Source organism: Ovis aries, chromosome 1 (assembly GCF_016772045.2).
Source record: "Ovis aries strain OAR_USU_Benz2616 breed Rambouillet chromosome 1, ARS-UI_Ramb_v3.0, whole genome shotgun sequence".
NCBI classification, from domain to species: Eukaryota; Metazoa; Chordata; class Mammalia; order Artiodactyla; family Bovidae; genus Ovis; species Ovis aries.
Window position 1 is genome coordinate 57,454,744 of NC_056054.1, and position 25,635 is coordinate 57,480,378.

Here is a 25,635-nt window from a genome sequence, read left to right on the forward strand (position 1 = left end):
CAAAGAAACATTCTCTCTGTCAATTCATTTTCTCCATCTGCTTTCACATACTGCAAAATTATAATCATCCATAATTTGTGATAGATTCTTGCCAAACGTTGCTAAAACAATTTGGAAAGTGCCAGACAAGGAGACTTGCCAACTTACACACAGTGCAGATGCTTTTGTTCTTTATACTTTCCTCCAGAAAAGTTGAATATGAGTTATTTTTGATGGATGTTTAATTCCCCAGTAACTATGACAGTGAATTCATTTTTATCCATCTAGAACAAATGACATATGCCCCCCTCCCCCAGAGGCGGCAACACAATAGATACGACACTGAATTGGACTACCCCTCAGAATAAGACAAATTTAATTAGGCTGTGAGCTCCTTAATGGCCAAGACTATGTCTTTTTACTTTAGACTCTTCGAAATGTAGTGTTATTATTGGTATGTGTACTTGACCACAAGTCCTAGCAAGAAAATGTGGTTATTCTAACTGAAGAAAGTATCTACTCGTGTGGGAAGGGCATCATCGCTTTTCATCAAGCTTGTGGCTTCAAGGAGAAAAGAAAAGAGTGACACGCACAGAAAAAGGGGCTAGATTGCCCGGACCAATCTGAAGATAATATTCTGACAGCTGCTTCAGCCAGAGAGCTTTCATGTTTTACTTTTTAAGTGAAAGAAATGAATGAATTTATATTCCCAAGCTAGCCATTTTTCTTTCTTCTTCTGAGCCAGACTTCTCAGAAGATTTGCCCTTACTCATTATTTCCATATCCTAACATCCAGGAGTTGGTGATGGACAGGAAGGCCTGGTATGCTGCGATTCATGGGGTTGCAAAGAGTCAGACACGACTGAGCGACTGAACTGAACTGAACTGAACTGAACCTTCAATACATTCTTCAACATTTCCAATAAGGCTGTTCCTCCCCGAGATTCTAATCGATACCAGCACAGTCTGTGTCCTACCAAGGACAATCTGATTCAACCTGCACACAACTTGGTGACGTTTACCACCCATTTCTTTTCAAAATATTTTCTTTTCTAGATCTGTTTGGACTCTTGGTCTCCTTGCTTTCCATTATTTCTCTAGCCTCTTCTTCACAGTATTTTTTGCTGGTTCTTCTTCCATTATAGACCACCAAATTTTGGATACTTAAGGTCTTTATTTCTGCTTCCTCCTCTTGTCTAGCTCCCAATGATTTCATCCTCTGCCATGACATTATTTGTATTCTATATGCCGATAACTACATTCTATCTGCGGTTTTGCCTTCTTCCATCACCTCCTCATTCATGTGTCTAATTTCCTTTTGGCTATTTTGCCCATAGTATCTATAGACATCTCAAATGCAATGCAGCCTAAACAGAACAATTAATTGCATCCTGCTCATATATTTGCTTTTCCTGTTCTCAAACAGAAGCAAACAGCAGCACCACCAGCTTGGTTTCTCAAATGAAACACAACAAACAAAACCTAACAGTCCTACTGGACTGCTCTATCTTACTCTCTCCCATCTTGTCCATAAGAAAGATCCCTCAAAACACATATTTTAAATCTGACCATCTCTTCATGACCACTCACTTAGTCTAATTCACTACACCAACCGCCAACTATTTCACCATCTCCCTACTTCCCACTCTCCTATTACCCATCTAGCAGTCAAAATTCTATTTCTACTCTTTCAGTGTAATTAAGGCACTGCCAATAGGTTTTACACTGCAAGAAATAAAATATAACTTCTTGCTAAGGCACTCAAGACACTACATGATTTGGTCTTCATTCAGTGTCATCTCCCCCTATTCTTTTCCTTCATCACTTGCCTCAGGCACATGGCCTTTTAGCCTGTGGTATATACACTGTGCATTCCAGTATCAAAACACTGGTACCCATGTTTTTCCTTGGAACACTCTTCAGAGAGATTATCAAAAAGCTCCAAGAAACAAGGATCCTCTTGACTGCTTCATGCAAAGAACTCCTTTACATACACACAATCCCTGAGGTTCAGAAACCTCAAGTCACTTGCTCAAGGTCACAAAGCTCATTGATTGTGAGTATTTGCTTGGAAGTTATGATTTTTGATTCCAGAGTGTGTTCTTTTCCATGGCAGGGTACTTATCAATGTCAGTGTATAACTGTATCTAATCATATGGAAAGAAGAAAAGAATTCCACTGAAGTATTAGAATAGCAAAACTAACCAACTATCCAACCACTGAGGTTTATGTTACCAGAAGTGAATGAATACAGACTCATACACATGCATCCATAGTCAGCTCTCCTTATCTGCAGGTTCCACATTTATGGATTCCACCAACCACAGACCCTGTGCTATGTTTGAGATCTACAGATGGTTGAATTTGCAGATCCAGAATGTGTGGGTAAAAAGGGATAAGTATAGAACTTGAGAATGCATGGACTTTGATAATTGTGGCAATCCTAGAACCAATCTCCTCAGGGATGATTGTACAACATATCGTTTTGTGCTTACTTTTACCAGGCATAGCTTTAAATATTTGCACACATGAATCCACTCAATCCTTATAAAAACTGTCAGCTACTATTATTTTAAATAGACATAAATACACGGAAGCACAGAGAAATTTGGCAAATAACCTAAAGCAAGAGCATTACAAAGTAGTAATACTAATAATCAGTGTTTAAGTGGTACTTAAAGCCAGCAGACTGAATAAAATCACTCAAGGCCTCAGAGTATAGCCAGAAAAATAAGAATTGGGACCTAAACTTTGAATTATTTTCAAAATAGAGAAGTCTGACAAGAGGAAGAACAGGCAACAAAATAACTATGAGACAGCAATTAGCACTGAAGGAGAAAACAGGCAAGGTGAGATGGCAGGGAAGCTGAGAGAAGAAAATGGTACCAAGAGGTCAACTACATCAGATGCCTGAGAAATTATGGAAGGATGAAGAACTTAAAAGACTGACTGCAAGTAAATAGTGACCAAAAGAGTATTGCCAAAGAAAAGGCTGATTATGGGAAGTAAAGACAAAAATCGGAATGAAACTATAAATAAAGTGAATTCTATACTTTTACGGAAGCAGAGAAAATAGTACAATGGCATGAGGGAAAGGCAGGATTAGGCAGGATTTCTAGAAGATGGTAAACATTAAAACATGTTTATATGCCAATGGGAAAGTTCAAGGAGAGCATAAAATTGACCATGTGGGACCATGTGGGACCATAAGAGGGGGGATATCCAGAATTAAGTCTACACTCATGCAAGAGGACCAATGAGATGGTTAATTTTATGTGTCAACTTAACTGGTCCACAGTGTTCCCAGATATCTGGCCAAACATTATTCTGGGTGTTTTTGGTTGACATTATGGCTTTAAGTTAGTAAACTGATAAAGCAGACTGTCCTCCCTAATATGCATGGACCTCATTCAATCACGTGAGGGCCTGAACAGAACAAAAAGACTGCCCATCCCTCAAACAAGGCTTCCCTGGTGGCTCAGCTGGTAAAGAATCCACCTGCAATGCAGGAGACCTGTGTTCTAACCCTGGGTTGCAAAGGTCCCCTGGAGAAGGAAATGGCTACCTACTCCAGTATTCTGGCCTGGAGAATTCCATAGACTGTAGAGACCACAGGGTTGCAAAGAGTTGGTCATGACTGAGCAACTTTCACTTGTACTCCCTCAAATAAGAGAGAATCCCTCCTGTGTGTCTTCTAACCAGGACATCAACTTTTGTCTGCCTTCAGACTAACACTAACACATCCACTCTTCCTGTGTCTCCAGTCAGCTGACAGCAGATCCTGGGACTTGTCGGCCTCCATAATTACATGAGCCAAAATCTTAAAAGAAATCTGTCTCTCTCTGCACATATAACACACACATGTATATACAATAGATATTTCATACATACACACACATTTCTTTTTTTTTTTTTTTTTTCCTGAAGAACCCTGATACAACTCGGATCTAGAGCACAATCTCCAAATTCACCTGAGCTATGAGTTAGACATTGAGTACTTGAGCTCAGCTGACCATCAAACCAGATCAGATCAAAAAGTGGGAGAAATGATGACTCTCCAAGTTGCTCTCACTTTACACCTTTGGCAAAGTAGCAGAACAGTGTTCCAAAGACTATCAAGACCAAGACTATAAGGGAGTGGACATGGCCATCGGTGCTTCCCTTTGCCCCTCACTGAAGTGATGGTTCTGTTTGGTAGTGAAGAACAGGGACAAGGTCAGCATTCAGGAATCCAGCATAGGACTTCTAAGGAAATTCTTGCTGTATGGCAATGTGTAGTAAATGTTCTATTTTTCTGTGTTTCATTGAACCTATCCGAGGATCTCAGAGCAATGAGACAAACAATGCCTAACCATAGGGTTCTTTATTTCCTTTCATATCCTTCCTTTTTCTGAATTGTATTTTCAAGTTTATCTATAATCAATATTCACTATTTGTGTGATTACAAAATCAATTACAGCCATGCATTAAATTTAGAAAAAGGTGAATCACCACTCATAACATCATTCTCCTGCTTACAATACTTGTTGATCATTTTAGTCTTCAGAATAAAATCCAGCATCTTAAGATAAAATTTCTAGTCTAACAATAGGTAGGAACAATTTTTTCTTAAATTAATTTGATTAGTTTTTCTTGCAAGCAAATGATCCCCCAAGACATTACTATTCTAGATCTTAGGCAGCAGAACAATTATTTGTTGTTTGTTTATGGTTTATTTGTCTGTTTAATTTCTTCAGTGGATGATACATCATCATAGTTGTTTTGTGAGCATGTTTGGTTTCTGATTGTGTTTTTATTTTAATCAGTGAAAGGAGAAATAATGACCAAGGCCAGCTACCATACTATGATGAATAGGACTGTAGAGAGACAGATGAATGAAAGATGACATTTTAGGAATGCTTTTAGTACATGTCGAAATCTAATTCAACCTTTACAGGAGTTTGCACATTTGTTTTTAATTTGCATACATAATGCTTCATGTATATAATTTCATATTTTTCATGTTTGACTAAGCACTTTGTTTTTAACCTCCATAGTTGTTGCTATGCTGTATATAATTACTTACTGCCAAGTACAGTATATTATTTGCATGAAAATGACCCTCAGATAGGATGACATTTGGAACTGGAAAAATAGATTACATTGTCAGATTTATGTTCTGTAATAATTTTCTATGTTTACATTTTAAAATAGAATATAGATGTCAGGCTACATTGGAACACCCATTAGCAGATAGGAGGTGGATTAGATAGTTTTAGAGATTATTTGATTTTATCATCAATGTTCACCTAATTTAAAAAATAAAATTCACTGATCTAAAGACTATTTTAGTAATATTATTCAATAGCTTCAATTAGCCTTATAAAGATGAATTATCTTGATTCATTTCTATAAAATGTATAAATATGTTGTCATGAAGAGTTTTTCTCCACGCACTGTAAAATATTGCCAAAATTTTACCCTCACACTAATGATAAATAATGCTTAAATGAGACTGTAATTTTTGCAATCTGAGGCTATTCACAGATGAATTATTTGGCTAAAAGTGATATCTCTACTAGCATAGCCTTGCCTCATTATCTCATTCTAAGATGAATGAAGGGGAGGAGCAGTGTTCAGCTGATTCATATTGTTGCCACAGTTAAACTGTTCCCTAATCAATTGTAATGTTGTTTGGTAAACTAAGAGATATTTGTAACAACTTCAAATTTGTTTAAAATGCAAGAATTTCTCATAAAAATATGCCATTTTTATTCAAAATATACTTTTATATTATTATGTAATTCTATAGAAGAGGATTTTTAATGTAAATATATTAAATAACTAAAACAAAATTAGCTTATATATGTTTTAAGGTATGAAATAAGAGACATGTTTTTAAGTTTATCTACACATGTATATTGGAGAAGGAAATGGCAACCCACTCTTGCCTGGAGAATCCCAGGGATGGGGGAGCCTGGTGGGCTGCCGTCTCTGAGGTCGCACAGAGTCGGACACAACTGAAGCGACTTAGCAGCAGCAGCAACACACATGCACATACTAGGTTTAAAGTCAAGCTTTATCCCCAGCATTAGAAATACAAAAAGAATACATCATTTAATTTAAAAGGCCTTGAAAGATTCATCTTCCTGAAAATGCTCACAGGTCATGGTGATATGTTAATATCATCTTCCTCTTTAGAGTTTAAGATTATTATCTGACTCCTTGGGAATCAATTCATGAATCTTTAGGCACTACCAGCACCATTATAAAAATACAGAGATAGGCAGAACACTACAACCCACAGTCAATGCGTACTAACTACAGAGTTGGCTCATATATGCATGGGCTTTCTATTTAGATCATAAGAAATTTCATTTGTTATGAAACAAGTATATTTTCATTTTGGAAACTGATACTGAAAATATGAAAGGTAGGTGGCAGCCCAGAAATAATGTCACAGGAATCTATTTCAAGACACCATCATCTCTCTCCTGGACTATAAGACAGTTTCTGAAATGTCTTCCCATGTCCATTCTTAGTCCTTCTAAGTCCTCAAAGAGCATCCTTAGTCCTCAAAGAGCATCCTCTAATGCATCCTCAAAGAGAGTCATCTTTTAAAAACCTGGAATCTGATCATCTTGTTATCCTGATTAAAACTTTTCACTTGCTTCCCAGTTTGTTTGTTTATTGTTTGTTTTCCAGAAAGACTAGAGACCATGGCAAGTTAATAAAGTATCACATGGTCTGGCTCCTTATCCCCTTGTCTCTGGCCTCATCAACTCTTCTCCCCCTGCCCCCAATTCACATTAATAACAGCTTTGGGCTTCAGCCTTCTTTAAACTCAAAACAGCACAGTTCTCTTTTTTTTCTAAAAGACTTTCAAAATCCTATTCATCTCTCTCATCTTAGCCTAAATGTGGCCTTCTCAGTGAAGATCACCATATTTCTCCATATAAGCTTAGGTGGTCCCCACCAGATACAGTCACCACACCCTGGACATATTCTTCCTTTTATTGGCTACCATTGAAATTGAAGTGGAACTTTTAAAATATCCATCTCCCCACCTCTTCCAAATTACATGCATCCTAACAGGCATGCCTGATATGTATTCTAATACCCTGAATCGTAACTGACATAGAGATACCAAATAAATATTTTTGAACAAATGGAATAGTCATAAATATATCTTAATCAGTAAATTTTAATTGTATATCTCTTTGCTTTTTTGCATACCTTACGTATGCATTCATTTATGTTTTTTAATCTGTATTGTATGCTCATGGAGGAGACCAGATTGCATTTGCTTTATGATGTTATCTTTGACTCCCCATACTAAGTATGACTGATATGTGATCTCATGGTCTGTAACTTTTCACCTTGTATCCTAAATAGACTCTCTTTGTGTCCAAGCTTTAGATTCTTTGGAAGCAAGAATTGGGTGCTTTTTTATCTTTGTATCCTTCTGCCATAGCTCACATACTAAGCAAACAAAAAATACTTAGATTAAGAAATGTTGTAATGGAAGGAAAGTGTTTGAGGAAAGACTTCAAAAACCTTCTGCAGAATCCAGGTATTTCTACCAAACTCCTGATTGTCCAGAAATAAACATGAGTGATTCACCAAATGACTGAGCCACTGCATACAGTGTTCTGCAGATAAAGATTCTCCTCCTCCCAGGTCTGTTTTAGAGAATATCCTGAACAGAGTTCATCATAGGAGGAAAAAAATATCCCTGAAGAGGTATAGTTAGATTCACCTTAGGCAGTCTGGGATATTTGTTTCGGATGTCTTACACAAAAAACATCAAAAATATAAAAGGGCCACTTGGGCCCCGTTTGGTAGTATTTTTAACTATTTTTTTTATCAGTTTAGAATTACAACACAATTGAGAGTAGAGTACATAGATGTCCCATCCGCTCCATGTTCTAACACATATGTCACCTCCCTATTTTCAACATCACTAACTAGAACGGTACACTTGTTACCAGTAATGAACCAACATTGAAATATCACAGTCACCCAAAGTCAACACTTTATATTAGGGTTCACTCTAAGTATTGTACATGCTATGAGTTTAGACAAATGTATAATGACATATAACCATCATTATAAGATCATATAGAGTGTTTACACTGCTTTAAAAATCCTCTGCATTCTGCCTGTTTCAGTTCAGTTCAATTCAGTCTCTCAGTCGTGTCTGACTCCTTGTGACCTCATGAATCACAGAACACCAGGCCTCCCTGTCCATCACCAACTCCCGGAGTTCACTCAAACTCATGTCCATCGAGCCAGTGATGCCATCCAACCATCTCATCCTCTGTTGTCCCCTTCTCCTCCTGCCCCCAATCCTTCCCAGCATCAGAGTCTTTTCCAATGAGTCAGCTCTTCGCACGAGGTGGCCAAAGTATTGGAGTTTTAGCTTCAGCATCAGTCCTTCCAATGAACACCCAAAATTGATCTCCTTTAGGATGAACTGGTTGGATCTCCTTGCAGTCCAAGGGACTCTCAAGAGTCTTCTCCAACACCACAGTTCAAAAGCATCAATTCTTCGGCGCTCAGCTTTCTTCACAGTCCAACTCTCACATCCATACATGACCAGTGAAAAAACCACAGCCTTGACAAGATGGGCCTTTGTTGGCAAAGTACTCTCTGCTTTTGAATATGCTATCTAGCTTGGTCATAACTTTCCTTCTAAGGAGTAAGCGTCTTTTAATTTTGTGGCTGTGATCACCATCTGCAGTGATTTTGGAGCCCCAAAAAATAAAATCTGACACTGTTTCCCCATCTATTTCCCATGAAGTGATGAGACCAGATGCCACGATCTTTGTTTTCTGAATGTTGAGCTTTAAGCCAACTTTTCACTCTCCTCTTTCACTTTCATCAAAAGGCTTTTTAGCTCCTCTTCACTTTCTGCCATAAGGGTGGTGTCATCTGCATATCTGATGTTATTGATATTTCTCCCGGCAATACTGATTCCAGCTTGTGCTTCTTCCAGCCCAGCGTTTCTCATGATGTACCCTGCATACAAGTTAAATAAGCAGGGTGACAATAAACATCCCTGACATATTCCTTTTCCTATTTGGAACCAGTCTGTTGTTCCATGTCCAGTTCTAACTGTTGCTTCCTGACCTGCATATAGGTTTCTCAAGAGGCAGGTCAGGTGGTCTGGTATTCTCATCTCATTCAGAATTTTCCACAGTTTATTGTGATCCACACAGTCAAAGGCTTTGCCATAGTCAATAAAGCAGAAATAGATGTTTTTCTGGAACTCTCTTGCTTTTTCCATGATCCAGCACATGTTGGCAATTTGATCTCTGGTTGTTCTGCCTTTTCTAAATCCAGCTTGAATATCTGGAAGTTCACAGTTCACGTATTGCTGAAGCCTGGCTTGGAGAATTTTGAGCATTACTTTACTAGCGTGTGAGATGAGTATAATTGTGCGGTAGTTTGAGCTTTCTTTGGCATTGCCTTTCTTTGAGATTGGAATGAAAACTGACCTTTTCCAGTCCTGTGGCCACTGCTGAGTTCTCCAAATTTGCTCGCATATTGAGTACAGCACTTTTACAGCATCATCTTTCAGGATTTGAAATAGCTCAACTGGAATTCTATCACCTCCACTAGCTTTGTTCATAGTGATGCTTTCTAACGCCCACTTGACTTCACATTCTAGGATGTCTGGCTCTAGGTGAGTGATCACACCACTGTGATTATCTCGGTCACGAAGCTGTTTTTGTACAGTTCTTCTGTGTATTCTTGCCACCTGTTCTTAATATCTTCTGCTTCTGTTAGGTCCATACCATTTCTGTCCTTTATCGAGCCCATCTTGGCATAAAATGTTCCCTTCATATCTGTAATTTTCTTGAAGAGATCTCTAGTGTTTCCCATTCTGTTGTTTTCCTCTATTTATTTGCATTGATCACTGAGGAAGGCTTTCTTCTCTTTCCTTTGGAACTCTGCATTCAGATGCGTATATCTTTCCGTAAGTAACTGAATTTTTCTTGGCTGTGCTGGCTCTTCGCTGTTGTAGGAGCTTTCTCTAGTTATGGAGAGCGGGGGCTGCACTCTAGCAGAGGTGTGCAGGCTTCTCATTGTGATGGCTTCTCTTGTTGCGGAGTACAAGCTCTGGAGCATGTGGGGCTTCAGTAGTTGTGGTACATGGGTTTCAGGGCACGGGCTCAGTTGCCCTGAGGAATGTGGAATCTTCCCAGAGTAGGAACTGAACCTGTGTTCTCTGCATTGGCAGGTGGATTCTTTATCACTGGACTACCATGGAAATCACAGATCATTTCTTTTTAATGCTAAATAACATTCCATTGTCTGGATGAAGCACACTTTACCTAATCACTTAGCGAAGAACATCTTGGTTGCTTCTTGGTTTTGGCAATTATGAATAAAGCTGCTATAAATACCTGCATGGAGAGTTTTATATGGACATACACTTCCATCTCCTTTGGGTAAATACCAAGGAGCACAACTACTGAATCATGGCCTTTGAGTTTTCAACATTTACACCAATAAGAGTATGTTCTGAACAGATGTTTGCACAGCATCAGATATTACTTAGACTTGATAGATTACTCTCAGAAAATGTGTCTTGTATTTTTCAATTTTCTAGATTTAATATACTATACAAGGTAGTATATTCATCTTCAAGTAAAGATTAATATGCACCTATCTAAATTATCTGTGTAGATTATAGTATTTCAAAAAGCCATTTTAATACAAGGCAATAAATGCAAAATATGTTCATGTGTGTGTTATGTGTGTGTGTGAATTTATATATATTTATATGAGGCCCTTAGCAACTTGGCAACCATTTCCTTTCCAGGGAAGTGTTCACAGGTGAACCTTTAATTTTATTCCTAAATACAACAATGGCAAAAAAAAAAAAATTCTACCTTTTTTCTTTTCAGCAGCATAAAAATTCCTTGTTTATTCCTCTCTTTTTTTAATCTAAATTTAAAGTTTTAGACAGAAAAAAGACTGCTTTTTTGTTCATTGACAGGCAAATTCTATTATAAACAAATCAGATTATAAACAAACAAACTGAGAAAGAGTGATATAGACACAAAAGACACAAAACTTTTACACAATAGTAAAACGTGTTACAAATTTAGCAGTTCAACCTTGCCCTACCCTGACAATTCTTTTTTATTATTCATTACGAAGCTGAGATAGAGCTGTAAGAAATGCATGCTTCTGGTTAGCCTTTAAAGACAAATATGTCTATCTAATAAATATGAGGTCCAGCTTTGGATCAATGAAATAGGAGCCAGGATTCCTACAATTAATGCATGAATCTTTGACTGATTTTTCCATAGATCTGGGAAGAGCCACTTAAGCTCTTTATATCCTCCCTTTGCAATGTGAATAACAACAAGCACATGCATCACTGGACCCTGTAACACTAATTCTTCACAAAAGCACTTAAAAATAGTTTGATGAGAAGTACTATATTTAAGCAAACTATTACTGTTATTCATTTAGCTGATTGTAAAACATTGTGAAGAAAGGAAAACATGAGCTCACTGCATGCTAGATAAGGGATGCAGGAAATCATTAATGCAGTCAGATTTCTCAGAGTAAACAATTTCAGTTCTCCAAGCGGTTGTCACTGATAGAGACATGACTGTCCCTACTTGATGTGCTGGTATGCTACTCACTATGTTGAATCTAATAAGCAATTTGGTTTCCAGCATGAAACAGAATAAAAAATTATATTCCTTCTTCTTGGTATTCTGTGTCATAAGCAATCCATATTCAAATATGCTTCATATTGTGACTTCTAACCTCTGGAGAGGCAACAGGTTTATGAATCTTAAAATCTAGCATAATTTTCAACATTAGTCCTCTCATTGGTTCAATAAAAGACATAATGTCATCTGTATTTTTAAAAGTATTCAGTCATTAATTGAAATCAACTTATGTCTAGTAACATAATGTTCATTACTATGTCTTTTCTAATGAATTTTTTAAATGCAACTTTTGAGCTTAGCTTCCTCTCTCCTGGCCATTAACTTCACTGGGGATGCTTTTATGCTCCACAAATGAAGTCCTTGTGCAAAAATCAAGCTTACTTTCCTATGCCTTTCCTATGCATCACTTTCCTATGCCTTATAAAATGTATCCCACTTTCAGAGACTACAAGCCATCAAGGATGTGTTGGCATTTTTTCCCTTAAAAGAAACCAGAAACCTCTTGCTTTTTGCCAAGCACAGTCATTGATCAGAGGGTTCTCTTAAATTGACTTGTCATCAGAGAAAACCTCATTTTCTTTCTTCCTTCCTCTCTCTCTTCTCAATGAAGAGGTCACTGATGGGAACAAGAATACATCACAAAAAGGAGCTTAGAATTTCTCCTTGGCCTTTTCAGAAAGCTACATCCAGCACAAGTTCATACAACATCACATTTCACAAGACACAGTACCTTAAAAAACTAAGAACTGCAGAGAATACCTGTTACTGTTGTTCAAAAAACCCTTTGTCTTTGAATGTAAGAAAATTACAATAATTTATAGTTTATGAATAATTGCAAGTGACTATTCATTGGTTTTATTTTTCTTCTAGAATGGCTATTTATTCAACTACAGGGTTCAGGCCAGGTTTTAGGGATGTATGTGATCTGATCATATTAGGTAGTATAAACGGACTCAAAATAGACCTGTAGTTGCTTGAAAAATCTCAAAAAAAAAAAAAACCCACAGAACTTTGTTATGAGGAGAAAAGAACTGATTTTAGAAGAATAGATCTAAGAAAAAAGGACACATTTTATTAAAAGGTCCTAGAAAGAACTAAGAAATAATGCAACCAATATACACTGACAGCAATTCTACCCCTTCAGGGGCTTCAGACTTAGTGTAGGTCCTCCTCCTCAAGGGCCAAAATTTCCTTGCATTCTGTTATATCCCCAGCACTTGGAGCAACACCTGGCACCAAGGAACACTCAAATATTGCTTAGTAAATGAATCAAAGAGTGATCCCTGCTCATCTGATTTTTGAATGAGTAAAAATGTGTCCTTAACCAGGTTGATATTTACTACTTATGGCGGCAATCAGTCTGCTTCTGAAATTCCCATTCTTACCTGAAGACTACCTGGGACAATTTTAAAATAACCCCTCTCACCCCTGTCAACTCTCTTCTCACATACAGCAGTCTAAAAATTTTATATAGATATATGTTCATCTATTTGTTCAGTATTTCTTATTCAACTAGAGCCTATAAAGAAGAAATAAAGAGTAGAGAAAGTTAACAGAAAATAATGAAGAACAAGCCATAAAACCACACACTTATGCTTTCCTAAATTTGAGTCATACTGTGAGAGAATACTGAAGTTTCAACAGAAACTTCTAACTTTCTTTCATTTGTCTTATCAACTTAACAGTTGAAAATTGATTCCTTGCTTTGTTAAAAAGACAGAAGGGAAAGGAGTATGACAGCTAACACTCTTTTCTCAATCAGAAGTGGGTGGGATAGGATAAATACCGAGTCATAAATATTCAGTGTTGTCATCAAAGAAAATAAAAAAAGAAAGATTGTTGTTGAAGTCCCAAATTACAGCAGATGGGTTATGAGAACTTTCTGGGCCTCCGTTTTCTCATTTACATTAGGAATAATGATAATGTCAGCGCTATCATAATACAAAAAGTCAGCATATATGAGTCCCTGAATGCTATCCTGCTATTTACCACTTTCTAAGAGATACCTGCCACAGGAGATACAACATTGGTTTTTTGTTTGTTTGCTTCATATTTTTTCCCTTTATTTCTTAATTCCTATTTGGCATGATTAGAATATCACCTTGCCATTTTAAATTATATCCTAAATTAGAAACTTTTATTTAAACTAGAGTTACTATAGAAGTCAACATCACAGCTTAGGAATCAAACCTAACAGAACTGAAACCCAGGTTCTGACACTGTCTAGTTGATTACTTTCAGAAGCTATGTTTTCTTCAGTCAGTTAAGGATATAGAAATGTACTGGATTGCTGAAACATTAAATACGATAACATGTATCAGCTACTTGTTGAAGCATGAAACATACTATGAGCACAACAAAAGGGACACCACTGTTGCAATCAAATAATCTCTTCCTTAGCCTTCACCACCCCCAACACCATGGGAGAAGACAGAATGAGCTAACTAAATGAGAACATCTCACATAGAAGTGGTTCACAAGAGAACAGAGGGTTTAGCCAAATTTATGTGTATTTCTTCATTTCTCATTCTGAAATATCCACCTAATTAAAGACTGGCTTAGTTGTATATTTCTGAAGTCTTCTTTTCATCTTTAATTTCACCTCAAAGATCGAGTAGAATCAACATACATGTATTCCCAGAGTCTACCAGATAAAAACGCAGTTTCTATGTTATTTTTGTTGTTCCAGGAACTATTTTGCTCTTATTGGTATTATTTACCATGATGGAAATATTCTGTGGATTTCTTACATGGATTTCTTTCTCTCTCGTTCTAGTTTTTTCTACTATATTAGCAAGGCTAATAAAAAGTTTGTATGCGTTCAGTCATGTCCAACTCTCTGCAATCCCATGGACTGGAGCCCACCAGGCTCCTTTGTCCTTGGCAAGAATCCTGGAACAGGCTGCCATTTTCTATTCCAGGGGATCTTCCCCACCCAGGAATCGAAAGTGTGTCTCTTGCGTTTCCTGCACTGGCAAGCGGATTCTTTACCACTGTACCACCTGGGAAGCCCTAACAAAGTATAGGCCTCCCGAAGTCAGGAAAACCTCTCTCTATATATCTGGGCTAAGTTAGTCTATCCCTGTCAAAATGAAATTAAATTAATTTCCAACAGGTTAATCAGTTACCATATGGAAGTGAGTTCTTTGTGATAGCAAGCCTATCTAACACCTAACGTGATAGATAAAACATGTAACTTTATTTTAGCAAGCCTTTTCTATCACCTAACATTCATGATTTCTTTAGCTATACCCAAGGTAATAACTTCAAGAAAAATCTCTGCAGTCTTGGCCACTGCTTTGAAAAAGCCATGAAAATGGATTATCATGGTAGAAAGTAGAATATAAGGAGAATAGCATTAATTTTGAAGCCATTTAGACCTGGATTTTTCCAAGTCTGTCTCCTCTTTGCTATGTAAGTAATCTCAGGCAAGTTATTCACATTTTCAGAGACTTAATTTTCCCTTCTGTAAAATGGCAATATATCTTCCCTAGATAGTAATTATGACAATAATACTGATAAAGCACAGGGCTTGACACATTACTTGACAATTTTATTTTTTTATTCCCCATATTTATCATAAGCTGTAATAATTACATATAAAACTCTCTTTTACATGAATGCTTTCAAAGACAATGTTCTAAACTTGACAATTTAATGGCTTGAAGAATAAAAACATGGTAAATTTGAAGTAGCCAAAATGACATACATTATCCAGAAATCAAACTGCTTTTTGTAAATTCAGAGCAGGAATCCAAATTTGCAAAACTGTATTTGTCAAATATACTCAAATAATAGTGAACGGTGTTAAGAGGAGAAACAAGGAATACAATGCAATTTATCTTTTACTTATAGTCTTGCTCTAACCTTTAATTTAGGTAAGGAAAACAATGTTGACTTAACAGACATGACTGTCTGGTAACATAAACTACATCTGCATAAGGCTCATTAATGATGGACTACATAATCACTATGTATTCATACAGTTTTTCAGTCCTCTGAGGCCCATTAAATGTCATGTCTGAGGTTCCAAGGCTAGACATCGACTCCATTGATATTTGAACCGACCTGTAATTTCTTATTTCAGTATTCATACTCCAAAACTTATTCAATAAATATTTGTTGCATGTTAACATGTGTAATTACTTTGCCAACAAGGGTCTGTCTAGTTAAGGCTATGGTTTTTCCATAGTCATGTATGGATGTGAGAGTTGGACTGTGAAGAAAGCTGGGTGCCGAAGAATTGATGCTTTTGAACTGTGGTGTTGGAGAAAACTCTTGAGAGTCTCTTGGACTGCAAGGAGATCCAACCAGTCTATTCTAAAGGAAATCAGTCCTGGGTTTTCATTGGAAGGACTGATGCTAAAGCTGAAACTCCAATACTTTGGCCACCTCATGCAAAGAATTGACTCACTGGAAAATACTCTGATGCTGGGAAGGATTGAGGGCTGGAGGAGAAGAGGAAGACAGAGGATGAGATGGCTGGATGGCATCACCAACTCGATGGACGTGAGTTTGAGTGAACTCCAGGAGTTGGTGATGGACAGGGAGGCCTGATATGCTGTGGGATCACAAAAAGTCGGACACAACTGAGTGACTGAACTGAACATGTGTAATAAAGTCTACTATTATCTATACTCAAATATCAATTGGATAGAAAGTTATCTTTGCAGTCAATATTTAACAGAAACAAAGCAATCATTTCTTTACATTTGAAATAAATATTTCTAGCATCATGAGTTTCTCTTGACAAATTGTGAGATCACTATTAGAAATGTGAATAATTCTCTAGAACATATAACAAAATATTTATTTGTAGTATCAAAGACTGGCAAACTTCTCTACATAGGTTTATGAAATCTATCAAACCATATTTAAAATGTTTCCACTTCGTAAAACTCAAAGCACTCTTGGCCAAGTATTTCTTGCTTAATTCCATACTTGTGTCTATATAAGTTTAATGCACATGTGTTTGATTCACTTACAATTATGTATATGTTGCTTTTAAATTTATTTCTTTTGTTCTTAGGTAATGTCTTTCTTTGTAGGAGCTCAAAGTCTACTCTATAAATGCTAATGGGCATTTTCACAATATCCCTATGAAAGAGATGGCAATGAGCTCTGTGAATGTCACTTAAGTCAAGAAACATTAACACATAAAACCTCATAGTCTTAGTAGTGCTAGGCCCTAAGAGGAATGTGTAACATTAAAAAATTAGCAGATTTCACTCTGGTTTCACCTCTGTTATAGGCAAAATAATATTCTAAAAATGGTACACAATTGATTAGAGAAACTATCATTGTTTATCTGGTGGTTAAGAGAACCTGTTTTCTATTTCTTTCTCTGCTTCCCTCTCAATATAACTGACTAATTCTTCTCCTCTCCCAACTTTCCACAGATTAAGAACTAGATGATAATTGCACAAGCTTATATATACATTCCAGAGTATGCTCTTAGAAATTTTGGGGGGGAATTAAGCTAAATAGATATTTAGTGACAAAGTTCCCAAATGTAACTAAAAATCAAGTACAGTAAAAATGACAAAGCTAACAAACATTTGATATTTTGTGTTCCTCACACAATAAATACCATGTGCTAGAAATTTAAAATATTCATGAACTGCATTAAACATAAGGGTACTCAACACTTCACATACTCCAACATGCCCTTAATATATAAGGTAAATGTATAATGTTTCTTGGGCTTACAGATTTCAAATGGTAATTTCACACAGTGTTAGGTGGTTAATTTCTATTAGCAAAATCTATAATATTCACTTTAAAGGAAAGTAAATCCTGGTTTCTAAATAATACATAGCCTCCTGTGGAAAAAATAGAACTTATATAGTTTTCTATATTTAGATTTGAATTAATAAAATGCACTTGAGTATGAAAGAAATCTGAATCACATTGAGTTATAATCATGACTATCAAGTAAAGAAAGGGATGGACAATCAGCGAATCAGTGCCCAGAGAATATTTCACAGTTCAGAGGAGAGAGGAATAATGCAAAAAGGTATTCATAAAATTCAAAGCTGTTGCTATATTGTAATAAAATAACCTTTACCAGTGAAAATAATACTCTATAATTAATGGCAGTATTTGACAGAACCTAACATTTCCATGCTTCAACAATCAGATTATCAACAAGTTGGGGGATATTGGAGGACATCCAATCATCTCTATACTCCATTGTGATTTTTGCCTCAGTCTCAAATTATCCCTTTTCTTGTTAGAAACAAAGGTGAAATTTATAAATGAGTACATTTATAAATAACTTATTTTTTGTAATTCTGTTCTGCAGCCTATCACTATAAATTGCTACAAAAATATATTTTGACCACATTTATTCTGATCATCTTTATCTAAAATCTTCTTTTATATGCATGTATGAGCTCCATAATATCTTTTTAAATATAAAAATAAGGTAAAACTAATACAAATAGAGAAAAATACTAACTGAACAGTTAGGCCATCTAATTCTCATTAAATTTCCTATGAGATAGTTATTTTTGTTACAATAGTCTCATTTTTAAATAAACCAAGAAACAAGCTTAGAGTATTAAGCAACTTGACCATGGTCACACACCTCAAAAGTACTAAAACCTGGATTCAGATCCCAAATTACCTAACATTAGAATGAACATTACATGCATATCACTGAAATCCAACTTACTGTTGCTGATGAATGTGGTACAAAGAAAAATTATTTAACTTTTTATTTTTATTTTATTAGTCAAAATAAGAAAATAATAAACTGCTTATTAAGTTAAATTATCTCGGGAAAAAAAGATGGTGAATTAAAACAATAAACTATGACTGGAAAATTCTCCAGCAGAAATTTTACTAAAAAACAAAAATAAAAAAAACTACTCTTGAAAATGTAATTGGACACACATCAAAATATCATCAAGGATATTAGAACCCATTGTTATGATGAAATAAGATAAAAACTAATTTTGCTAAATGGAATCAACAAGGTCTTTAAACACAATTATATTTAAACCATAATAGGAGCACTGAGCTGTTTTATGAGGCAATAATCTGGTTCCCGAGTGGATAAACTATAAGGCTGAAGGCTGGTTAGAGTTTTGTAATAAGAGAACTGGATTATTGCCTCATAAAATTGTTTGGCACTTTTCTCATTGTGATTATTCTACAAGGCTTTGAGAATTCACTTTTAAATAAACGTCAGTTAGACTAGTAAGTACTTATATGAAAAAAAGAAAACCTATGATGAAAGAGATGAAGGTAGACAGCAACCTTTGTAACTAATAAATAATAGTCTTAGGTCTAAACTTTTTTAATATATAATGTGATAAGGTAACAATTCTCAATTTTCAAGACTTTTTTGATTTAAAAAATAATAGTCATTCTCTAGGGCATCTGGCCACCAGTTTCCATAGGAAGGTAATAAAGAGATGTTTTGTGTCTGTAACTGGATCATACTGGGTTCATTTTCACATGGATCAAATGTTCATATAATTCCCATGAGACAAGACTATGTACTTCCAATTCAATACTTCTTTAGTTTATTGTCTTTACAGAAATGTTAGTGAAACCCCTCCTGTTCTATCACTTTACAAATGTTTATCACTTAATAATCATCTTTGGTTAACATTTTTGCAGCACATTTTTGAGTGCAGTGAAATATGACTTAGGCTTAAGAAGAATTATATAAAACATATTATTAGAGACTGGTCAATAACTTTTACTATATTTCACTTCCAAATGGACCTTTCTAAGTATATAGATAAAAGTACTATGAAACTCTGTATCTTTGATCAGTGACTTCCCTGGTCTGGTAGCTCAGACGGTAAAGCGTCTGCCTACAATGCAGGAGACCTGGGCTCAATCCCTGGGTTGGGAAGATCTCCTGGAGAAGGAAACGGCAACCCACTCCAACACTCTTGCCTGAAAAATCCTATGGACAGAGGAGCCTGGTAGGCTACAGTCCATGGGGTCACAAAGAGTCAGACACGACTGAATGACTTCACTTTCCTACTTTGATCAGTAAGGCATTTTTTCCCCCATACTCATTCTCTTAACTCTCACTTCCCAAATATATCTCCTTCATGCTGAAATCATCTGAAAGTCTATCAAATCATGGCAACTGGCTCAGTACCCAAGGCCTCATAACCTAACTTAGTTCCAAATGTGGTCCCTCTTGATTTAGAGGACTATGAGCTAAAATAGATGAATAACCTGTCTTCTATATACTCAATACACAACGATGAGACAGGGAAAAGCTAAAAAAATATTACAGAGAAGGAGAAAATGAGAGGCACACAAAAGTTAAGTAGGTCATAACAATTCAGAAATCTTGCTGAGCAAATATTGCTAGAACTCCCTACTTTGGTGAACAGAATAGACCTTGTTCTCCATGGGTAGAGGTATTCATTCTGTCCTCTTTGCAGTATCCTTTATCAACATCCTTCCTCACATCTGAAAAGGACATGGCAGTCCTATTCCTGACAATAGAGGACATTTCCTAGTCTGCTTTCTGCCTGGCCAATGTTGGGGGGTGTGGGGTCAGATATCGTTTTTGATCTTCAAAAGTCACAGTCTCTTTTAGTCCAGAATGGTAAAAGAACTCTGTTAAAATTTTATTATATATATATATATATATATATATAGTTTACTTATTTATTTTATTTTATTATTTTTTTTTTGGAGAAGACTTTTTTTTATTATTTTTTTTTTTTTAGTTTTTTATTTTTTTAATTGGAGGCTAGTTACCTTATAATATTGTGGTGGTTTTTACCATAAATTCACATGAATCAGTCATGGGTGTACATGTGTTCCCCATCCAGATCCCCCTTCTGACCTCTCTCCCCATCCCATCCCTCAGGGTCATCCCAGTGCACTAGTCCTGAGCACCCTGCTTCATGCATCAAACCTGGACTGGCGATCTATTTCACATATGATAATATACATGTTTCAATGCTATTCTCTGAAATACTCCCACCCTCACCTTCTCCCACAGAGTCCAAAAGTCTGTTCTTTACATCTGTGTTTCTTTTGCTGTCTCACATATAGGGTCATTGCTACCATCTTTCTAAATTTCACATATATGCATTAATATACTGAATTGGTATTTTTCTTTCTGATTTACTTTGCTCTATATAATAGACTCCAGTTTCATCAACCTCATTAGAACTGATTCAAATGCATTCTTTTTAATGGCTGAGTAATAGTCCATTGTGTATCGGTACCACAGCTTTCTTATCCATTCATCTGCTGATGGACATCTAGGTTGCTTCTATGTCCTGGCTGTTGTAAATAGTACTGCAATGAACATTGGGGTACACATCTCTCTTTCAGTTCTGGTTTCCTCAGTGTTAATGCATAGCAGTGGGATTGCTGGGTCATATGACAGTTTTATTTCCAGTTTTTTAAGGAATCTCCACACTGTTCTCTATAGTGGCTGTACTAGTTTGCACTCCCACCAACAGTGTAAGAGGGTTCCTTTTCTCCACACCCTCTCCAGCATTTATTGTTTGTAGACTTTTTGATAGCAGCCATTCTGACCGACGTGAGATGGTACCTCATTGTGGTTTTGATTTGCATTTCTCTGATAATGAGTGATGTTGAGCATCTTTTCATGTGTTTGTTAGCCATCTGTATGTCTTCTTTGGAGAAATGTCTGTTTAGTTCTTTGGCTCATTTTTTGATTGGGTTATTTTTCTGGAATTGAGCTGCAGGAATTGCTTGTATATTTTTGAGATTAATTCTTTGTCAGTTGCTTTGTTAGCTATTATTTTCTCCCATTCTGAAGGCTGTATTTTCACCTTGCTTATAACTTCCTTCATTGTGCAAAGGCTTTTAAGTTTAATTAGGTCCCATTTGTTTATTTTTGCTTTTATTTCCATTACTCTGGGAGGTGGGTCATGGAGGATCCTGCTGTGATTTATGTCAGAGAGTGTTTTGCCTATGTTTTCATCCAGAAATTTTATAGTTTCTGGTCTTATATTTAGATCTTTAATCCATTTTGAATTTATTTTTGTGTATGGTGTTAGAAAGTATTCTGGTTTCATTCTTTTACAAGTAGTTGACCAGCTTTCCCAGTACCACTTGTTAAAGAGATTGTCTTTTCTCCATTGTATATTCTTGGCTCCTTTGCCAAAGATAAGGTGTCCATAGGTACGTGGATTTATCTCTGGGCTTTCTATTTTGTTCCACTGATCTATGTTTCTGTCTTTGTGCCAGTACCATACTATCTTGATGACTGTAGCTTTGTAGTATAGCCTGAAGTCAGGCAGGTTGGTTCCTCCAGTTCCATTCTTCTTTCTCAAGACTGCTTTGGCTATTCGAGGTTTTTCATAATTCCATACAAATTGTGAAATTGTTTGTTCTAATTCTCTAAAAAATGCCGTTGGACTCTTGACAGAGATTGCATTGAATCTATAGATTGCTTTGGGTAGTATACTCATTTTCAATATATTGATTCTTCTAATCTATGAACATGGTATATTTCTCCATCTATTTGTGTCCTCTTTGATTCCTTCATCAGCGTTTTATAGTTTTCTATATATAGGTCTTTTGTTTCTTTAGGTAGATTCATTCCTAAGTATTTTATTCTTTTCACTGCAATGGTGAATGAAATTGTTTCTTTAATTTATCTTTCTGTTTTCTCATTGCTAGTGTATAGGAATGCAAGGGATTTCTGTGTGTTGCTTTTATATCCTGCAACTTTACTGTATTCTTTAATTAGCTCTAGTAATTTTCTGGTGGAGTCTTTAGGGTTTTCTATGTGGAAGATCATGTCATCTAAAAACAGTGAGAGTTTTACTTCTTCTTTTCCAATCTGGTTTCCTTTTATTTCTTTTTCTGCTCTTCTTGCTGTGACAAAATTTCCAAAATTATGTTGAACAGTAGTGGTGAGTGTGGGCACCCTTGTCTTGTTCCTGACTTTAGGGGAAATGCTTTCAATTTTTCATCATTGAGGATAATATTTGCTGGGGGTTTATCATATATGGCTTTTATTATGCTTAGGTATGTTCCTTCTATGCCTGCTTTCTGGAGCACTTTTATCATAAATGGATGTTGAATTTTGTCAAAGGCTTTCTCTGCATCTATTGAGATAATTGTATGTTCTTTATCTTTTAATTTGTTAATGTGGTGTATCACATTGATTGATTTGCAAATATTAAAGGATCCTTGCATCCCTGGGATAAAGCCCACTTGGTCATGGTGTATGGTCTTTTTAATGTGTTGTTGGATTCTGTTTGCTAGAAATTTGTTAAGGATTTTTGCATCTATGTTCATCAGTGATACTGGCCTGTAGTTTTCTTTTTTTGTGGCATTTTTGACAGGTTTTGTATTAGGGTGATGGTGGCCTCATAGAGTGAGTTTATAAGTTTACCTTCCTCTGCAATTTTCTTGAAGAGTTTGAGTAGGATAGGTGTTAGCTCTTCTCTAAATTTTTTACAATTCAGCTGTGAAGCCATCTGGTTCTGAGCTTTTGTTTGTTGGAAGATTTCTGATCACGGTTTCGATTTCTGTGCTTGTGATGGGTCTGTTAAGATTTTCTATTTCTTCCTGGTTCAGTTTTGGGAAGCTATATTTTTTTAAGAATTTGTCCATTTCTTCCAAGTTGTCCATTTTATTGGCATATAGTTGCTGATAGTAGTCTCTTAATGATCCTTTGTATTTCTGTGTTGTCTGTTGTGATTCCTCCATTTTCATTTCTACTTTTGTTGATTTTATTTTTCTCCCTTTGTTTCTTGATGAGTCTGGCTAATGGTTTGTCTACTTTATTTATCTTCTCAAAGAACCAGCTTTTAACTTTGTTGATTTTTGCTATGGTCTCTTTTGTTTCTTTTGCATTTATTTCTGCCCTAATTTTTGTGATTTCTTTCCTTCTACTAACTCTGGGGTTTTTCATTTCTTCCTTTTCTAGTTGCTTTAGGTGTAGAGTTAGGTTATTTATTTGATTTCTCTCCTGTTTCTTGAGGTAGGCTTGTATTGCTATGAACCTTCCCATTAGCACTGCTTTTACTGAATCCCATAGGTTTTGGGTTGTGTGTTTTCATTTTCATTCATTGCTATGCATATTTTGATTTCTTTTTGATTTCTTCTGTGATTTGTTGGTTATTCAGAAGAGTGTTGTTTAGCTTCCATATGTTTGTATTTTTCATAGTTTTTTCCTGTAGTTGACATCTAATCTTACCACATTGTGATCAGAAAAGATGCTTGAGATGATTTCAATTTTTTGAATTTATCAAGGCTAGATTTATGGCACAGGATGTGATCTATCCTGGAGAAGGTTCTGTGTGCACTTGAGAAAGAGGTGAAATTCTTTGTTTTAGGGTGACATGTCTTGCAGATATCAATTAGGACTAATTGTTCCATTGTATCATTTAAAGTTTGTATTTCCTTCCTAAATTTCTGTTTAGTTCATCTATCCATATTTGTGAGTGGGGATTAAAGTCTCCCAATATTATTGTGTTATTGTTAATTTCCCCTTTCATACTTGTTAGCATTTGTCTTACACATTGAGGTGCTATGTTGGGTGCATATATATTTATAATTGTTATATCTTCTTCTTGGATTGATCCTTTGATCATTATGTAGTGTCCTTCTTTGTCTCTTTTCACGGACTTTATTTCAAAGTCTATTTTATCTGATATGAGTATTGCTACTCCTGCTTTCTTTTGGTCTCCATTTGCATGAAATATCTTTTTCCACCCCTTCACTTTCAGTCTGTATGTGTCCCCAGCCAGGTGGGTCTCTTATAGACAGCATATATAGGGGTCTTGTTTTTTTATCCATTCAGCCAGTCTTTGTCTTCTAGTTGGGGCATTCAACCCATTTACATTTAAGGTAATTATTGATAAGTATGATCCCATTGCCATTTACTTTGTTGTTTTGGGTTTGTGTTTATGATCCTTTCCTGTATTTTCTGCCTAGAGAAGATCCTTTAGCATTTGTTGGAGAGCTAGTTTGGTGGTGCTGAATTCTCTGAGCTTTTGCTTCTGTAAAGCTTTTGATTTCTCCTTCATATTTGAATGAGATCCTTGCTGGGTACAGTAATCTGGGTTGTTTTCTCTTTCATCACTTTAAGTATGTCCTTCCATTCCCTTCTGGCTTAAAGGGTTTCTATTGAAAGATCAGCTGTTATCCTTATGGGGATTCCCTTGTGGGTTAGTTATTGTCTTTCCCTTGCTGCTTTTCATATTTGTTTTTTGTGTTTGATCTTCGTTAATTTGATTAATATGTATCTTGGGGTGTTCCGCCTTGGGTCTATCCTGTTGGGACTCTTTGGGTTTCTTGGACTTGGGTGACTATTTCCTTCCCCATTTAAGGGAAGTTTTCAACTATTATCTCCTCAAGTATTTTCTCATGGCCTTTGTTTTTGTCTTCTTCTTCTGGGACTCCTATGATTCGAATGTTAGGGCGTTTAACATTGTCCCAGAGGTCCCTGAGGTTGTCCTCATTTCTTTTAATTCTTTTTTTCTTTTTTACTCTCTCCTTCATTTATTTCTACCATTCTATCCTCTATCTCACTTATCCTATCTTCTGCCTCACTTATTCTACTGTTGGTTTCCCTCCAGAGTGTTTTTGATCTCATTTATTGCATTATTCATTATTGATGGACTCTTTTTAATTACTTCTAGGCCATTGTAACATTTCTTGCATCTTCTCAATCCTTGTCTCCAGCCTATTTATCTGTAACTCCATTTTCTTTTCTAGATTTTGGATCATTCTTACTATCATTATTCTTAATTCTTTTTCAGGTAGACTCCCTATCTCCTCCTCTTTGGTTTGGTTTGGTGGGCTTTTATCATGTTCCTTTACCTGCTCAATATTTCTCTGCCTTTTCATCTTGTTTAGGTTGCTGTGTTTGGAGTGGCCTTGCTGTATGCTGGAAGTTTGTGGTTTCTCTTTATTATGGATGTTCCTCCCTTGAGTGTGGCTGGATAAGTGGCTTGTCAAGGTTTCCTGGTTAGGGAAGCCTGCATCAGTGTTCTGGTGG